This window comes from Canis lupus, chromosome 10 (assembly GCF_048164855.1).
Source record: "Canis lupus baileyi chromosome 10, mCanLup2.hap1, whole genome shotgun sequence".
Classification (NCBI taxonomy): domain Eukaryota; kingdom Metazoa; phylum Chordata; class Mammalia; order Carnivora; family Canidae; genus Canis; species Canis lupus.
This window is the reverse complement of record NC_132847.1, coordinates 56,329,567-56,346,040: the sequence shown is the minus strand read 5'-3', so window position 1 is coordinate 56,346,040 and position 16,474 is coordinate 56,329,567. Positions and strand designations below refer to the sequence as shown.

Here is a 16,474-nt window from a genome sequence, read left to right as displayed (position 1 = left end):
TAGACAGGTTCCTTGACACCCCTGTGCCTCAGCTTCCTTTTATGTAAGAGGGGAGAAATAATACCTAGGATCTTGGGGACTATTGTTGGCGCAGTTGGCAAGACATGCTCAGGGTAGTTGGTTCCTCTCCTGGGTTCCAGCTTTGCCTCCAGCTTCTGAGCCACTTCAGCTGGGTCTCCCACTCATCACCTGTAGAAGAGGAGTCTGGTGAGGGTTAAATGAAATACTTTACAGGCTTCTAAACTGAGAATGGGTAGGTACTGCAACAGGACTAGTATTCTATTTTTTCAAATTGCTCAAACCAGATGCTCTGCCAAATGTGAAGCACATCAGCCTCAGGACTACGGTTCGAGCTCAGCCTATGGGTCACATCACCTCTCTGAGCAGGTCAATGGCTAGAGCTTAGGGTGTGTGACAGTAATGGAAATCTGGGGTGGTGATGATCAGGGGTGTGGTACAGGAGCTGCTGCCAGGAAAATGATGAACGAATGACTGATTTCAGGCTTTATCCAGGAGGTGATGGGAAGCACATAAGGTCTTTAAGCAGGAATAAGGCAGGATCAGATCTATAAATTAGAAAGAACATTCTGATGGCCTGTGTGGTTTGGGGAGAGTGAACTTGGAGCAGGGAAACTTGCTAGGCCTCAGCTAGCAATGCACATTGGTCCCGAGACCCAAGTGAGGGATGGCCAGGCTAGCACAAGGACTGTTTGACTCCAAGGTCTAGGTCCATGGCCACAGCACTTTGATGCCTCACTCATTAATTAGAAATATGAGGAAAGACCTCTTGCTAAGAGCAAGGCTGAAGGTAAGAGCATTAACCTTTTAGAGGAGGGGTTAAACATCATAAGCAGGAGGCAAGAAGTGGTTGAACACAGCTTTACCCCTGAGCCTCTCAAATGGCCAATCTTCGGCTTGGTAACGATTTCTCTGAAATCATTAAACAGGTGAGAGGGAAAAAATGAGTCCTATGAACAGATTTGTACTTTGCTATACTTGAGTGCATGTTTTTACAGAGGCCTTTCTTTTTAAGGCCACTTTCTTCCATTTAAGAGGGACAATTATCCAGGTAATGGAGTGGTACTTGCCCGCATGAAAATCCTGCAGCCCCTGTTGTCCGTCGAGTCTCAGAGTCTCAGCCTGGGATGCTTTGGGTAAGGGAGCAGCAGGATGACGTCCATGGAGGCCAAGATTGACCCCAGCCTCACTCTGTCAATATATTCCCCCTGGCATCCTCAGCCTTGGCGCTACAATGACTGGAGTCGATATCTGCTGTAATGTGTTTTGGTCTCATTAACATGGACTGGATTAAGCAGCCGCATGGGCTTTTCAATTAGGAAGACAAGTTTCTGACAGTGTTTACAAAGGGATTAGATCCCTGCTTAGCATGTGGCAATCCTTGCTTCTCTTTCCTTCTTCTTCCTTCCTTCCTTCCTTCCTTCCTTCCTTCCTTCCTTCCTTCCTTCCTTCCTTCCTTCCTTCCTTCCTTTTCTCCCTTGCTCATTCCCTCCCTCCCTCCTCCTCCTGCTTTCTCTCCCCATTTCTTTCCCTGTGTTCCATGAACAAATGGGTTTGCTCTGTTTTTCTTTTGGGGATATTTAGCCAGATATGCTGGTAAGAGTGGGCGAAGTATGATTAGGATCATTTAACCATCCTAGGTGACATCTCATCCAGCTGCCCTCCCACAATTGGTTCTACTCCTGCCTTTGTTTACACACCTCCCACCCCTGGGAGCTCACTACCTCAGGAGCCAGCCCATGTCACTGTTAGAAGGTTTTGACCACAGAAAAATCTTCCCAGATCTGAGCTGTCAGCAGCCCCAGGAAAGAGTTTCCCCTCACACCCCATGCCTGCTTTTCAAGTCCACAAAAGCCCAGCAGCAGCTGCCACTAGTCTGGGATGACCTTTGTGACAGAGATTCAGAAATCTCATGCTACAGGGTAGTCTCCCTCTGTATGAACACCTCACTTCTCTCAACGGCTCCTCCTTTGCATGAACGCAGGCCCCGCCTCACACAGGCACATGTGCATATAGTTTCAATCATACTGTAAATAGCCTTTTGTTCTCTTTTTTAAAATTAAAAATATACCATAAACATTATTCCATATGGTATGCCCACTCTTCAAAACATAACTACCCTTTTAGGCATTTCAGAGTATTTCATGTGGAAGCATTATGGCTTGATTCACCATCTACCATTAAGGGATGTATCCTGCTTGTTAACATTTTTTCACAGCATCTTTGTTCATTTGGCTTTTCCCTTCTATTGAATGATTTCCTCAGGAGAAATACACATTAGCGAGATTCCTGAATCATTTGTCTTGATTTGATTTTTGGCACACGTGGTTAGATTACTTTATAAAACGTCCATGCCAGGGCAGGTTGCCACCTCAACAGCTAGTGTTGCGTTTTTGCTAGAAACCTCACCTGGATTAGGTATCCTTTTTTTAATATTTTTCCTATTTTATGAAATTAAGCCATCTTGTTTTAACTTGATGCCTTTTACAACTGATATTTTTAAAAAAAGAAAAATGAGGAAAAGACATCTTTCCTTGGTTTCAGTTGCTTTTTGTCTGTCTCTGGAGGGAAGGGTCTGTGTGTGTACCCTTTACTCATTTACATATTGGGGTATTGATATTTTTCTTAGAATTTCTCATGAGCTCTTAGGTTGTAAAGACATTAACCCCTAGTCTGTCCCCGTCAGATTTCCCCACAGCACTTTCACGTTTATTTTAATAACGTTGTTCTTGTTTCCTGCCTGGAGGAGCTCACTACTGGGGACTGGGAAATAACTCTGGGCACTGACTGCCCAGCCCCCACAAATGGCACCTTTGAGATGCAAAAAAAATATTAACAAAAGCACTGTACTAAGGGTTCTGAGGATATCTTCTCTAATCCTCAAAGCAACCCTGGCAGACCTATGCCTATTTTACTGGTGAGGCAGTGGAGCTCAGAGAGGTGAAGTACCCCGTTCCAGGTCACACAGCATGGATGCTCACAGGGGCTAGTGAAGGTCAGCATTGTCTCCAAGTCTGCCCACCCTCTTCCACAATACCAGCAGCCTGCAGAGAAGTAAGAAAACATCTGCTGCCAACATCTCCAGGTTTGTGACTTCAAACTCCCCTGGCAGAGGAGAGAATTACCATATTTGGGGGCAATTTACATCAAATTACCATGCACCAGCCAACAGCTGCCGCCTGGAGCAGGAGGCTGGCTGCACGGATACGATCACATTTGTACACACGATAATGAAAACCCACGCTTGGGCCTCCACATTCTCCCATAAATATGGTCATTATGATCTTGTTGGCATTGCTTGTTGAATTCCATCTTGCAAATTGTTTCCTGGTTGCCTGGGGGAGCTGACTTGGGCTCTTCTCCTTTTCTCAAAGATGCGACAGTGCTTGGGCTCGCCCACTCTCCTCAAACTGTCCTCTGCCACAAGACTGAGGATTCTCAGGATGGTCTCTGCCTAACCTTATGAACGTTCATCAAGTGCCTGCTGCGTGCATGGTGTGTGTGTGTGTGTGTGTGTGTGTGTGTGTGTGTGTGTTGAGGAAGATGACAGGGTTCTGTGGGCAGGCCCGGTCCTTCGTTGTACTTCTGCACTAGATCTGCCCAGAGAGCGTGAGAGACAGGAGCGTGGTTTAAATCCAAGATAAAAAAGGATGCTCTGTGTCCCCTGCCCTGGACCCTGAAGCAAGGGCACCCGGACCTCCCTGTAGCACCTGGATGGGGACGGGCAGGGCAGGCCATGGAGCTGAGTGCTGGCATGTTCCATTTTTTATAGTTAGGCCTTCCTAATTGTAAATAATAGAAATCCTCTTTGGCTAACTGAAGGATGGGGGCATGGGGGCAGGGAGAGGATTCTGAGTAAAGACACAGGAATCACATAAAATCCGAGGGCTAGATCAAGTGATGCTCCAGAAGGACTAGAAACAAGAAGTGGAGAGCTAATAGGAACCCAGGGTGCCCTGTTTCTCCACCTCTTGTCTGCTTCTCTCTGCAGAGGATCTGATCTTCTCAGCCTGCAGATGCACATCCCCTGCTCCTCTGTGTACGTGGTACAACATGACACCCAAAGTACACTGTTCAAATGTTACAAGGGCGGCCATCCAGAGGAAGGTCCCAGGTCTCTCTGGTGTTCTAAATTGTCCCAAAGAACTGAGGGGTGCCTGTAATGATCTCAGCATGGGTCCGATGCTCCTCCTAGCTCAGTTACCTACAGCCAAGAGGGTGGGCTCACTTCATAACACAGGGCTGTCAAGCATCCACGGTGTGCCCTACCGTCAGTCTAGCACTTAAAAAAGAAGATTTATTTATGTTGTGGGGAGAGAGGCAGAAGGAGGGGGAGAATCTCAAGCAAACTCCCCACTGAGGGCAGAGCCCAATGTGGGGCTCAATCTCGGGACCCTGAGATCATGACCTGAGCCCAAAGCAAGAGTCGGACGCTCAACTGACTGAGCCACCTAGGTGCCCCAAGCACTTTTTAATTAATTGAAATGTGTATAGAAGTAATTGTAGATTAACATGAAGTTGTAAGAAACAATGCAAAAGGAGGTCTTGTGCACTTTACCCTGTTTGCAAAACTATAGTGCAACCAGCATATTGACATTGATGCAACCTGCCAATCTTACTCAGACTTCACTGGCTTTCACTTGTACTCAATTGTGTTGCGTGTGTTACGTTAGGTCCAACACCACAAGGATCCCTTGTGTTGCCCTCTGAGGTTGGCTAAATAATTCCATCTCCACCCCTCTGCCGCAGAGATACCTGCACCTTATCCCTGGAAACTGTGAATGTTACCTTCTATGGCAAAAGGGACTTTGCAGGCATGATGAAGGATCTCAAGATGGGGCGATGATCTTGGATTATCCAGGTGGGCCCTAAATGTGGTCACAAGAGTTCTTGTAAGACAGAGGGAAGAAGGTCAAAGGAAGAAGCAGAAAATACACTGATAGACATGAGAGTTTAGAGTGATGCTAGGAAGGGCTCATGTGTCAAAGCACACAGGCAGCCTCCTGAAGCCTGAGAGAAGGTGAGGAACACAGTGTCCTCTAGAGCCTCCAGAAGGAATATAGCTCTGTCACAGCAGTGATGTTAGCCCAGTGAAGCTGATTTTGGATTTCTGGTCTCCAGAACCACAGGAGAATAAACCTGCATTGTTTTAGGCCACTACATTTCTGGCAATTTATGAACAGCAGCAATAGGAAACTAATATATATCCTTTTACAACTACACTCACCTCTGTTCCAGCACCCTTGGCCCCATCAGCAACAACTCATCTGTCCTCCATTTCTAAAATTTTGTTATTTCAATATGTATTTCAATATATTATATAGATGGAATCATATAATATGTAATCTTTTGGAATTGACTCCCCAGCCCATTGCCCTCCACTCAGTGTAATTCCTTGGACATGCTCATTCTTTTTTATTGCTTGGGATACGCTCATTCTTCTTTATTGCTGAGCAGTATGCCGTGGTATGGATGTAAGTCTAGCACTCTCCAATGCCTGTGCGTTTTATCTTTATTACTAGCTCTAATTAGGGATATTTTGATAACAGTCTTTAGAGGCAGGATGTAGGAAGGAAACTTAAAAGTCATTCCATTTTCCCTACTACTGTATCAGATACCTGAGTCCCTTCTAGGCCTTGCCCACCATGTACCCACCAGCTTCGGCTTGCATACCTTCTCTGACCAGCCGCTCACTACCTCCTGACAACACCTATTACAATAACTGTGCAGCTGTACCAGAAGCTCTGGTCTTGAGCTCAGCAAAGTGTCTCTCTTAAGGGGAATGTGCTGAGAGGGGGATGGTGTCAGACCCAGAGAACCCCCTCAAATGAGAGTAATTTCAGCTGGAAAGAGACCTGAAAGGGAGTCAGCTGGGCACTAACCTGGGCTCCATTCACATATCCACTAACCTGGACATCTCCCTGCCCCATTCCAGCTCTTCTTCCTAGGAGCTTCATGCCTCCTGGCCCACAGCCAGGAGTCCCTACTCCATGAAATCCTCCTCCCCATTTTGCTCCATCCTCCTCTGTCTTCTTCCCCAGGGAAGGAAACACCATCCTGCCAGCTGTTTGAGGAGAAGGAGCCAGCCCAAGAAGGAGAGGCCAAAGACTCAGGACAGAGAGATGGAGCAGAATGGAAGGAACAGGAATCAGAACCTGCCACCCACCCAGGCGATACACTTTAACAAAAGGGCTTCCTCTAGGCTCTTCCCTTTTTTCCTCCCTTTGAAGGGGGGAAGCTGACTCCTCACAGGCCTAGGCCTCACTCTGAACTGTCCCCACCCCCACTCCGTTGCCTGGTGAGAAGCACCCTGGGGATTCTGAACAAAAGCATCAGGGAGCTAGAACAAGAGCAGATCATAAACCACCCTTTGTGCTGCCAAGCCCCCCCTTCCCATCCACACACCCCTGGGCTCCGGCAAACACTTCCTGGCTCGGGCCCAGCACTGGGCCTTCTGGTGAGAACCCCTCCCTGGGAGTGCTGCCTTCTGGGCAGCTTTCTTCTCCGGGACTGAGCTGTCAGGAGCCTCCAAGAGATTTCAAGACAGCTCCCCTCCTCCAAGGGATGCCTTTGTCTTTGTCTTTACAGAGGAGGTAGTAGCAAGGGTTTGGAAGAGAGGGGAATGAGGCCGGTCCTTACCCTCAAGGAGCTCATGACTGGGGAGGGGGCAAGACAGGGATGCTTTTATACCTTTACTGCAAAGGGGAGCTTTGGGAGCTCAGAGACCTGAGAGTTCACTGCCTTCTGAAAGGTGGTCAGAGAAGGCTTCATGGAAGAAGCAGCCTTTAGGCTGTCCTGGAAGGACAGTGGGTTTAGATGGGCAGAGATGAAGGGGAAGAGCATTCCAAATGGATATGGGGGGATCCCTGGGTGGCGCAGCGGTTTGGCGCCTGCCTTTGGCCCAGGGCACAATCCTGGAGACCCAGGATCGAATCCCACGTCGGGCTCCCGGTGCATGGAGCCTGCTTCTCCCTCTGCCTGTGTCTTTGCCTCTCTCTCTCTCTGTGTAACTGTCATAAATAAATAAAAATTAAAAAAAAATGGATATGGGAAGCACCAGCAGGAGGTGGTCTAGGATGCAGGCCCTTGAGGGGGAGTGTGCCGGGAAATGGGGCCAGAGAAGCCACCTGGGCAATTGGATTGTGAAGTACCTGAATGCTGGAGAGGTGAGGGCCATTGCTCAGGCAATGGGGAGCCACTGAAAGCTTGTGAGCAAGGGAGTGACTTGACAAGAATGATGGCTCTGGTCACCTGAGTGAAGGATAGATAAGTTGGGTGAGGTGGAGGCAGGGAGAGCAATGAGGGGATCCTGGGTGGCCTGGACAGAGGAGGGCAGCAGTTGGGGTGGAGAGAAAGGTGTGCACGTGAAGATCACTTTCAACAGAAGGCAGACCTTACAGAACGTGGGACTGACTGGAGGAAGGTCAAGGAAGAAACAGCAGTCAGGGATGACTCCCTTGCAGAGGTTAATTGAGTTAAATGGAGAACAGGAGGGCGTGGGGTGGCATCTTCTGAGCACAAATGTCTGTGTCCCTAGGGATGTCTGGGGCCCCACATATGGGTCTGGGAAGGTGGCTCTGCCCTGGGAAAGACTTTATTGCCTTCAGCTCCCCCCGTGATCTCTCAAATGCATGTGGAAGCTAGGACAGGCACGTGGAGTCTGCAGTGTGAAGCAGGGCTGGTGTGCTATAGCCAGACAGGTGGAAGACTTGAGGAAGAGAGAAGGAGCAGGTGGGAGGTCAGCCACAGACCCCCCATGGGATACGTGAAAGGAGAACACTACTTGTCTTTCCACTGAAAGATGATGCTGACATTGACTTTTCCAGCATTCGAATGTTGACAGAGCCCCTCTCATGTGCCAGATAGTGGTAGGACCAGGGTGGGTCCCAGCCCTAGCCCCAGCCCCTGCCCTTAAGGAAGTCTCAGTCTAAGCAGGGAGGCTGGTGTGGACATAATGGACTCCAATGCTAAGGCCCACAGTGCTCAGTGCCATGAGCAAGGGACAGAGAGTGACAGGTGAGGGAAGGAGTCCTCAAGGTGGCTTCATCCCAGGGGCGTGGGGTAAAGAACAATTGCAGGAGAGGACGGAGCTTTAAACAAAGGCATGAAGATAGATTGGAGTCTATCTGCATGGACTGGTACCCAGAGGATTTGAGGTGGGAGATGGGAGGGCAGTGGAAGCGGTTCTAGAAAGGCAGATTGAGGCAGATACAGGGGACCTGGGTGCCAGCTGGGGGTGAGAGACTGTAGTGCAGGCAGTGGCAAGGGGCAGTGGGGGGAGGCAGGGAGAAGGATGATGGAAGAGTTTCATAAAGCAGAGGCTGTGATGGTTGCCGGGCCCGAGAGGTCACTGGGTCCCAGCCACCCACCCGCCTCCCCAGGACCTCTCAGTTTACATTACTGTCTGGGTCCTGACTCCTTTATGTTACATTTTTGGATCACCCACTCATAAATCCTCAATGTGCCTGGGGCTGGGAGCCCTTGAACAGAGAGCAGCTTTGATTTAAAGACAGAAATGGCAGTAAAGGAGAAGCAAAACTATCCAGAGAAGAGCACAGGCTTCCCCTGGGGGCAACAATGTAATTAAAATGGGGCCAGCTCTCTTCCTGGGATGGGGAAGTCTGGCCCTGGCTCTGCGTGGCTCTGAGAATCTCCCTAGAGTGCTGACAAGGGAAGATCACCACGTGCCACCTCCATCCACTGTGCCAGCACACTTCCAGATCCAGGAAGAAAGGCCAACTCAGAACAGCCCAGCTCCCTGCTGTGGTAAGCAGACTTCTAAGACAGCCTCCAATACTCTCCACCTGCTAATAGTCATGTCTTTGTGTAATTCCCTCCCCTAGGGTGGGAGTCTGGAGTGACCGAGTGACTTTTTCTGATGGATAGAATGCAGCAAATATGCGGATTGTCACTTCCATGTTTAGGGTACAAGATCATGACTTCCTTCTTGCTAGCAGACCCTATTGCCTTTCTGCATGCTTTGAAAAAGCAAGCTGCCATAATGAAGAGGCCCCCATGACAAGGAACTGAAGGTGGTCTTCTGTCCACAGTCAGTGAAGAAATTAAGTCCTCAGTACAACAGCACAGAATTGTATCTTGCCAACAACCACATAAATGAGTTTGGAAGAAGACCTTTCTTCCCCAGGTGGGCCTCAGATGAGACCACAGATTCTGGGCTGACACCTTGATTATAGCCTCATGAGAGACGACGAAGCAGAAGATAGAGCTAAGTCGTACCTGGATCCCTGCCCCAGGAAACTGTGAGATAATACTGTGTACTGCTTTAAGCTGACAAATGTGTTCGCAGCAGCAGAGAACTCATGCATGCACTGATTTAAGTTGGTCAGTTCCTTGCCCTCAATCTCAATATTCTCATCTGAATAAATGGGCTGAATTGATACTCAAGCCAAGGGACTGTTGCAGAGATCAGAGACAATGGCAGATGGGAAAGAGCTCTGCAGACTGTAAAACGCTGTGTGCACGGAATGCATTTTTGTGAATAATGATTATCTCAGTGAAGGGTTAAAGAGAACATGCTTCTTGTCTCAGCTTCTTAACTGACATGCCAGGTGACCCTGTGTAAGTCAGTTAACCACGTTGTCCTCAGTTTCCTTATCTGTAAAATGGGGTTGCTGGGAGGATTAGCATCCTGAGGATGCAGGGTGCTAATGGGAGATAAAGGAGAGGAGGGAGTCCTGGGGACAATGTACACATTGCCTCACTGACACCTTTTCTCATATCTCTACTGGGTATTGGATTCTGACTAGGTAGCCTTTGGCCTTCTCACGGCTTACAGGTGAGGGGCTCTCTATACCCTCCTGCGCCATAGCCTGCTGGGCAAACCAGAGCCATTGGTCCAGGGAGACAGTGACTTACTTGCTCAGGATCACACCGCCAGTTGATGAAGGAGTGGGAGCAGAAAGTGGGTCTGACCGACCTCAAAGCCCATGAAAAAAATTAGCCTGCCAGAGCTGAGGTTCTAAGGCTGAACTCATTACTGTTCCTTGAAAAGAGAGGATGAAATTGCAGAGTTTAGCACACTTTAATCCTGGAGATTTTAGTCCAAAGGATGACCTTCTTGCCTTGTCAGAGCTTGAATGCATTCTGTTCTGTACAATGACAGAGATAATGACATAGATGCAAAAGAAGAGTCCAGTTCTGAGAGCAATGATAGGAGAGGCCTAATTGAACTAGGTGAGAGGTATAAGAGAAGACTTTTCTTTTTTTTTAAGATTTTATTTACTTATTCATGACAGACACGGGGGGCGGGGGCGGGGGGCAAAGACACAGGCAGAGGGAGAAGCAGGCTCCATGCAGGGAGCCCGATGTAGGACTCGATCCCGGGTCTCCAGGATCACACCCTGGGCCGAAAGCAGGCACTAAACCACTGAGCCACCAGGGCTGCCCAAGAGAAGACTTTTCTGAAAACAGCTGCGATCTAAAGGATAGCTAGGAATCAGCCAGGAAGAGTAGAAAAATAGAGTCACAGGAAGAAGAAATAGCATGTGCCAAGGCCCTGAGGCAGGAAGGCATAGTATGTTCAGGTGATGGAAAGGAGGCCAGGCTTCTTGGAGCTCAGTGAACAATGGAATGGTAACTTAAGGCCAGAGTGAATAGTATCTTTTTTTTTATGTGAATAGTATCTTAGAAGCCTTAATAAGCAGTTTGGAGTTTATTCTGTGTAATTCAACTGTCATGATAAACAGGCAAGACTGCTGGATATGAGGTGGTGGGGTGGTGGGAAGTGATAGTAGGGGTTTGGCTGGAGATGGTGCTATGTCCTAAGATTGGATGAGAGGTAGGGGAAGAAATGAATAAGGTAAGAAAGCACCAAATGCCTTTGAACAGGGCAGCTTTGGTTTTCCTGGGCAGCTTTGCACTAGGGAGCTTGCTTCAGGTTGCAAAAGCTCCACTGTCAGAAGGCATGGCACCCATCCATGAGCTCTCCAAGGTCCTGTGTGACTGTGTCCCCAGACAGAGGCTGCTGAACCCTGGCACATCTGGTCCAGGCTAACACACCTATTGTGACTGGCTGAGGGGCTCCAGGGGCAGGATTCTTCTTTTTATCCCTGGAATAGGCAAAATAACACACACACACACCCCATGTCTGTGTCCTAATCTCTGGAGCCTGTGAATATGTTAGGTTACATGGCAACTCAGGTTGAAAAACTACTGATCTAAGGAGGGTGAGGATCCTGGATTACCTAGGTAGGCCTAACGTAATCACAAGGGTCCTTAACAGTGGAAGTGGGAGGGCACCTGGGTGGCTCAGTGGTTGAGTGTCTGCCTTCAGCTCAAGTCGTGGTCCCGGGGTCCTGGGATTGAGCCCTGCATTGGGCTCTCCACAGGGAGACTGCTTCTCCCTCTCTCTAGGTCTCTGCCTCTTTCTCATGAATAAATAAGTAAAATCTTTGGGGAAAAAAAGAGTGAAAGTGGGAGGATAGGAGAGAGGTCAGAGAAACAGAAAGACACGATATGGGAAGAACTTGACCGCCCTTCTTTGCAGGTGTCGAAAATGCAGTAAGCGGTCATAAACCAAGGAACACAGGTGGCCTCTTGAAGCTGGAAAGGGCAAGAAATGGATTGTGCCCTAGAGCCTCCAGTAAAGGAGCACAGCCCTGATCATACCTTGACTTTAGCCCAGAGAGACCTGTGTCAAACTTCTATCCCACAGAACCGTATGATAACCATACATTTGCACTATTCAAGCCACTAAGTGGGTGGTAATTTGTTATGGCAGCAAAAGGAAACTAATGCAGTCCCCTTTTCCCCCAAGGGCAACCTGAGGCATGTGGGGACCACCTCTGTGCTGATGAACAAAAATATCTTCCCCAAACTGGGGTGCAGTGGGATCTGGAGTCTGGGAACTTGAGCTGTCGCTGTGGCTTCGCCATCTAGATGTGAGACTGTGAGCTGGTCCCTTCCTTTCTCTGGCCTCAGACAGGACTGGGGCTAACAACTGCCCCCTTTGTCACCTTGCAGGGGGGACAGCACTCTGCAAACCATAAGGTGGTGCACTTGTGTAAAGGATGTTCGACAGGGTGCAGGAATGAGAGCCGAGGAGAGGGAGATCATAATCCCAGAAGAGTAGACATTCCAATGAGGAGAGAAAAAGACATGGGTACAAATTAGAATAAAGTAGAAAAGCCACTGGGAGCTGTGACTGGAAGACTCCAAAGCCAACACTGGAGGCTGGGCAGCCCTGAGCATGTTCAGGGCAGATGCTGAGTTGCCTGACTGCACCCAAGCCTGGGGCACGTGAGGGAGGGCTGGCCATGAGGCTGGAGCCTGGCCTTGCAGGACCTCTAATGCCAGGCAGGGCAACCCAGACTTAATTCTGAGTATGGACCCTGGGGAGCCCTCGTGGGGCCCCAGGAACTTACTGGAAGACCACGCGGGGGGGGGGGGGAGGCGGCACAGGACCACGTAGGAGATTGAGAGCAGAATCCCAGCCTTGGGCAGGTGTCTGTGGATGCGTGGATGCCCTATTTTGCTTTCCTGCCTCCCCCAGCGACTCTCTCCTCACCAGCCGGGAGACCTGGACAAATCCTTGCCCTCTCTCTTCTCAGTCTTTCCTCTCATAAAATGGGCGTTGTGAGGATCACACAAGAAAACATGTAAAACACTTGCTATGAACTCCTCGAGTGCTACCCAAACCACCAGGTTCCCTTCTCACTAACCAGCGACTTCCACTCCATTCAAGCGGACGTTTTACACCCTGTCCTTCCCCCAATGAAAGCAACTTTTCTTTTCCGTTAACCTGTATATCCTGTCCCAGCTAGCGTTTCTGATATCTGCACGGAGCACCCCCACGTTCTTCAAAAGACGTGTTTGGAAACAAGAAATTGCTAGAGAGATGATTCAGTCTTTGGCCTCAGATTGTGTGTGGACATAAGCAGGCCCATCTGCAGAGCCTACACTGCCAAATTCTGTCACTCTTGCTCCATATGGTCCGTGCACCCCCCCTCCCATCTTTCCGCCCCAAAGCTGCGGTCTGTGCCTGTCTCTCACTCCACTTGGTTGCTACGCAGAAAATTCAGCAAGGGGCGTCTTGACTCCAGTGGGTGGGGCATCTCTGCTCCTCTCCTGCTTTGCCTGGGGCTGTTAAGGGACCAGACCAGTTGGTGGTGGGGAGGGTATTGCTGGGCTCCCTTTGGCCCCCTCACTTCTTGCCCACGTAGGGCCAAGTGTAGAGTCCTAGAGCTGAGAGGGACTGAGAGAAGCTGTGAGCTCCTGCTTCAGAGGCAGAGTTAAGTTTCTAAAACGTTCACCAGTCCAATCCCCTTGTCCCAAAGCAGAATGGTGAGTCGCGGCCTCTTCCAACCACATTCTTGCCTGTGGGCAGCTTGATGTGTCATCGGAAGACCCCAATGCACGTCAAGCTGTGCGACGTTGGTCATTGGTCCCCCTTTCCTCATTTGTGACCTGTGAGTAGTGATTCCTGCCTTGTTCATGTCATAAGTTGGTTGTTGGGGTCTAATAAGATAACAATTGGGAAAGAGTTTTGTAAACTGTGGAGCAGCAGATCTCAAAGTGTGGTCCCGGGCCAGGAGGTGCAGCATCGCTTGGGAAGTCATTAGGAATGCAGATGCTTGGCCCTGTGGCTGACCCACTGACCCAGAAAGCCCTGGAGGTGGACCCAGCACTACGGGCTTCCACAAGCTCTCCCAGTGACGAGGGTGGGGATCACCCCTGTGGGAAGCTGGGCACAGGGACAAGACTGTCCTCACATCATCAGCAGTGTAGGTCAGGCAGTCCCCTCAAGCATCCGAGGGCCCGTGTGCTACGTTGAGCTGCATAGATATTTCATCACAAACGGTTTATGGTTTCAAGATCTGCATGATCTCTCATGTGGGCAAATCCATTTCAAAATAAATTCATGATGCTCATGGTCAGATTGAAAAAGCAACTTCCCAGCGAGATTGAAACCCTGGGTGGTAAACTCAAAGCCTCCAGGAGCTAAGCAGGGATGTGAATGAGGAAGAGGCTGGGTGGGATCGGAAGAAGCAGAACCTAGCCATGCTGCAGAGCTCAGACCCTACCTAAAGCCATTGAAGAAAATAAACCCCTGAACTGGGCCAAACAAAACACTTATGTTAGACAGATCTGGTTCAATGCCTGCCAGTTTGTAACTGGTGTAAATATTGAAAAAAAAAAAAAAAAAAAAAAAAGATCTGGTCTTATGCATTGGCCACAGGCTTAACTACCCTGGAAAAGTGTTTGGCACACAGTTATGATTCTTAGGTTCAGCCTGGGCTAAACATGGTATGATTTCACTGTATCAGTCAGGTATTCATTCTGAAAACACTATCTTCTAGGTCCTGTGCCGAGGTTTGTCTACCCAAAGCTGAATCGGACACTATCTCTATCCTCCAGGGAAGCCGGACGTAGCTGTGAATGGCTCCATGGCACCGTTTTCCAGCATTCTGTGGAATGCTACTCAATGAGATAATGAGTGTTCCATGACAAAAGTGGTGCAGGGTTAGTTAAGCATGGAAAGCACTAAGTTAAAGTTGAACCTATTACTTCACTACAGGACTTCTCAGAGAGTTTACTTGGCCCATTAAATGACCTCTGAATATCTGGGCCTGTCTGGGGTCTGTGACCAGGACCTAGATGTCCTGACCTATACTGGGGCTGGTGAATGAGCAGATGTGGATGAGTCAGGGGCCCAGTTATACTTAAGCCTGGGAAGCCTCATTCCATGGGCCTCCTGATGAGGAATGGGCTGAGGCCCTCCCTTCAGTGGGGGAGGGGGTGGACAGTCCTCGAGGGTGGACTTCACTTTCTGGAAGGAAGAAAATCTCAAAGGGTTGAATTCAGGGGCCCCTGGTCCCAGTGCATTTGAGAAATAGGGCTGTGCTATGCTGGGGAGGAGGAATCCACAGGAGAAAAGGGAGAACAGTGAGCGTCTCATGCAATGGGACTGCTGAAGCCTACTCCTATGGTAGTTTCTGGTTTTTATTACCAAGAAGGGAGAGAAAGCAATTCCGTGTGTACAAACAGGGCTTTATCTCCCTCCTCCAGTGTGAGCTGCTGCTCTGCCCAGGAAAGTAAAGAATCCTCAGACAGAGCCTACAGTTACATTAACTGCTGCTTTTCAACCAAGGCTGGCTCTGATTTCTATGAATAAAATTGAGAGGTTCAGGACAGATCTGAAAACCAATCTGCCCCTTTCTCTTCTCAACCCTCCCTACTCATTGTCTGGCTTTCTCTCTCTCTCTCTTTCTCTCTCTCTCTCTCTCTCTCTCTCCCCGATATATGAAGTCATCACAGTTTGGGACTCAATACCACTTTTGTTCTGGAAATCCCCATACTGAAGGCAGAATGAATTGCACTTGGTCAGGAATAATCTTTCACAGAATCAGGGTGGAAGCACATTCGTGGAAAAACACCAAACAGAACAACAAAAAATCTGAACTCTCCTGAAAGCATCATTCATGAAGATCACCTCCAAGAATTAACTTCTCAAACCAATAAAGATTAAGTCTAAAAGTGTCTGTTATGACTCCCTTTATATGTTCAGCTTCAGATATCCAAAGTACTTGTACCCAAAGTAGAATGGGTGGGAAAATCCCACTTCTTGATAAGTCAAGTCCTATTTAAGGACTCGGGGTAGGAAAGTTTACTCTGGCAGAATCCGAAAAAGCTGGAAGCCAGGAAGAGGAGACATACAAATACACACACACACACACACACACACACACACACACATTTACTTTATTTCACCCAGAGTGTGCTCAACATTCTGCTGGGCATTTCCATATGGTTCTCTCACTCATAGTATCTCCCCAGTGACCCATATTCTCTGCGCTCTAGAGAGTCAAAGGGACTTTCTCAAGGCCAAATGGGAAACAAAGGGCAGCTCTCAGAGTTCCCACCTATTGGTTTTAAAGCTAGTCTGTTCTGTATCTGGGATGGACCTCAAAAGATCTAGGTATTTGGAGGATGGAAAGAGAGAGAGGTTTCCACTTGAAGGAACAGCAGGTAGTGCCTGCTGCTGCCTGTCTTTGTGACAGAAGGAAGAGGGATTCTCCCCACAGACAGGCCTGGGGATTTCTTTCCTTTGCTTTGTCCTCAGTCTCTCTCCTTGGCAGCCCCTGGTCTGTCATTTTGTGGGGGATACGCCAGCCAGCAATCTAAAGTCGTGCTCCCAGACCAAAGAAAACCAAACTAGACCCTACTTCCCAACAGTGTGCAGGATATATACACCAAACGTCATGGGGATCTGCTTCTGCAGAGCCTCGTCAACAGGGACAGACATGATCTAAGAGCGGGGCTCACATTTCTCAGACAGTTGGAGGAGGTAAGAGACCACAGAGAGCTCTGGCTTCAATCTGGCCAAGACTATAGAGAGCATCTGTTTTACGTGGATGTCTCTTGCTTTAATTCTTGTCCTGCTGTTGGTCTGTGTTGAAAGCAGGTCTGAACTTGTGGGAGCATCCGACAAGCAGAT

General features: G+C 48.9%; 1 long non-coding RNA gene across 2 annotated transcripts; it reads left to right on the top strand.

Moving 5' to 3' along the window:
- Positions 1–6,412: 6,412 nt before the first annotated feature.
- On the top strand, positions 6,413–15,496 carry LOC140640978 (uncharacterized). 2 transcript variants are annotated; one of them, XR_012037557.1, is made up of 4 exons: positions 6,413–6,475; positions 13,317–13,445; positions 14,337–14,499; positions 15,286–15,496. It is a non-coding gene; the product is annotated as an uncharacterized lncRNA (long non-coding RNA). The 2 variants fall into 2 exon arrangements; XR_012037558.1 differs by lacking the exon at positions 6,413–6,475 and adding an exon at positions 8,470–8,784.
- The last annotated feature ends 978 nt before the right edge of the window (positions 15,497–16,474 follow it).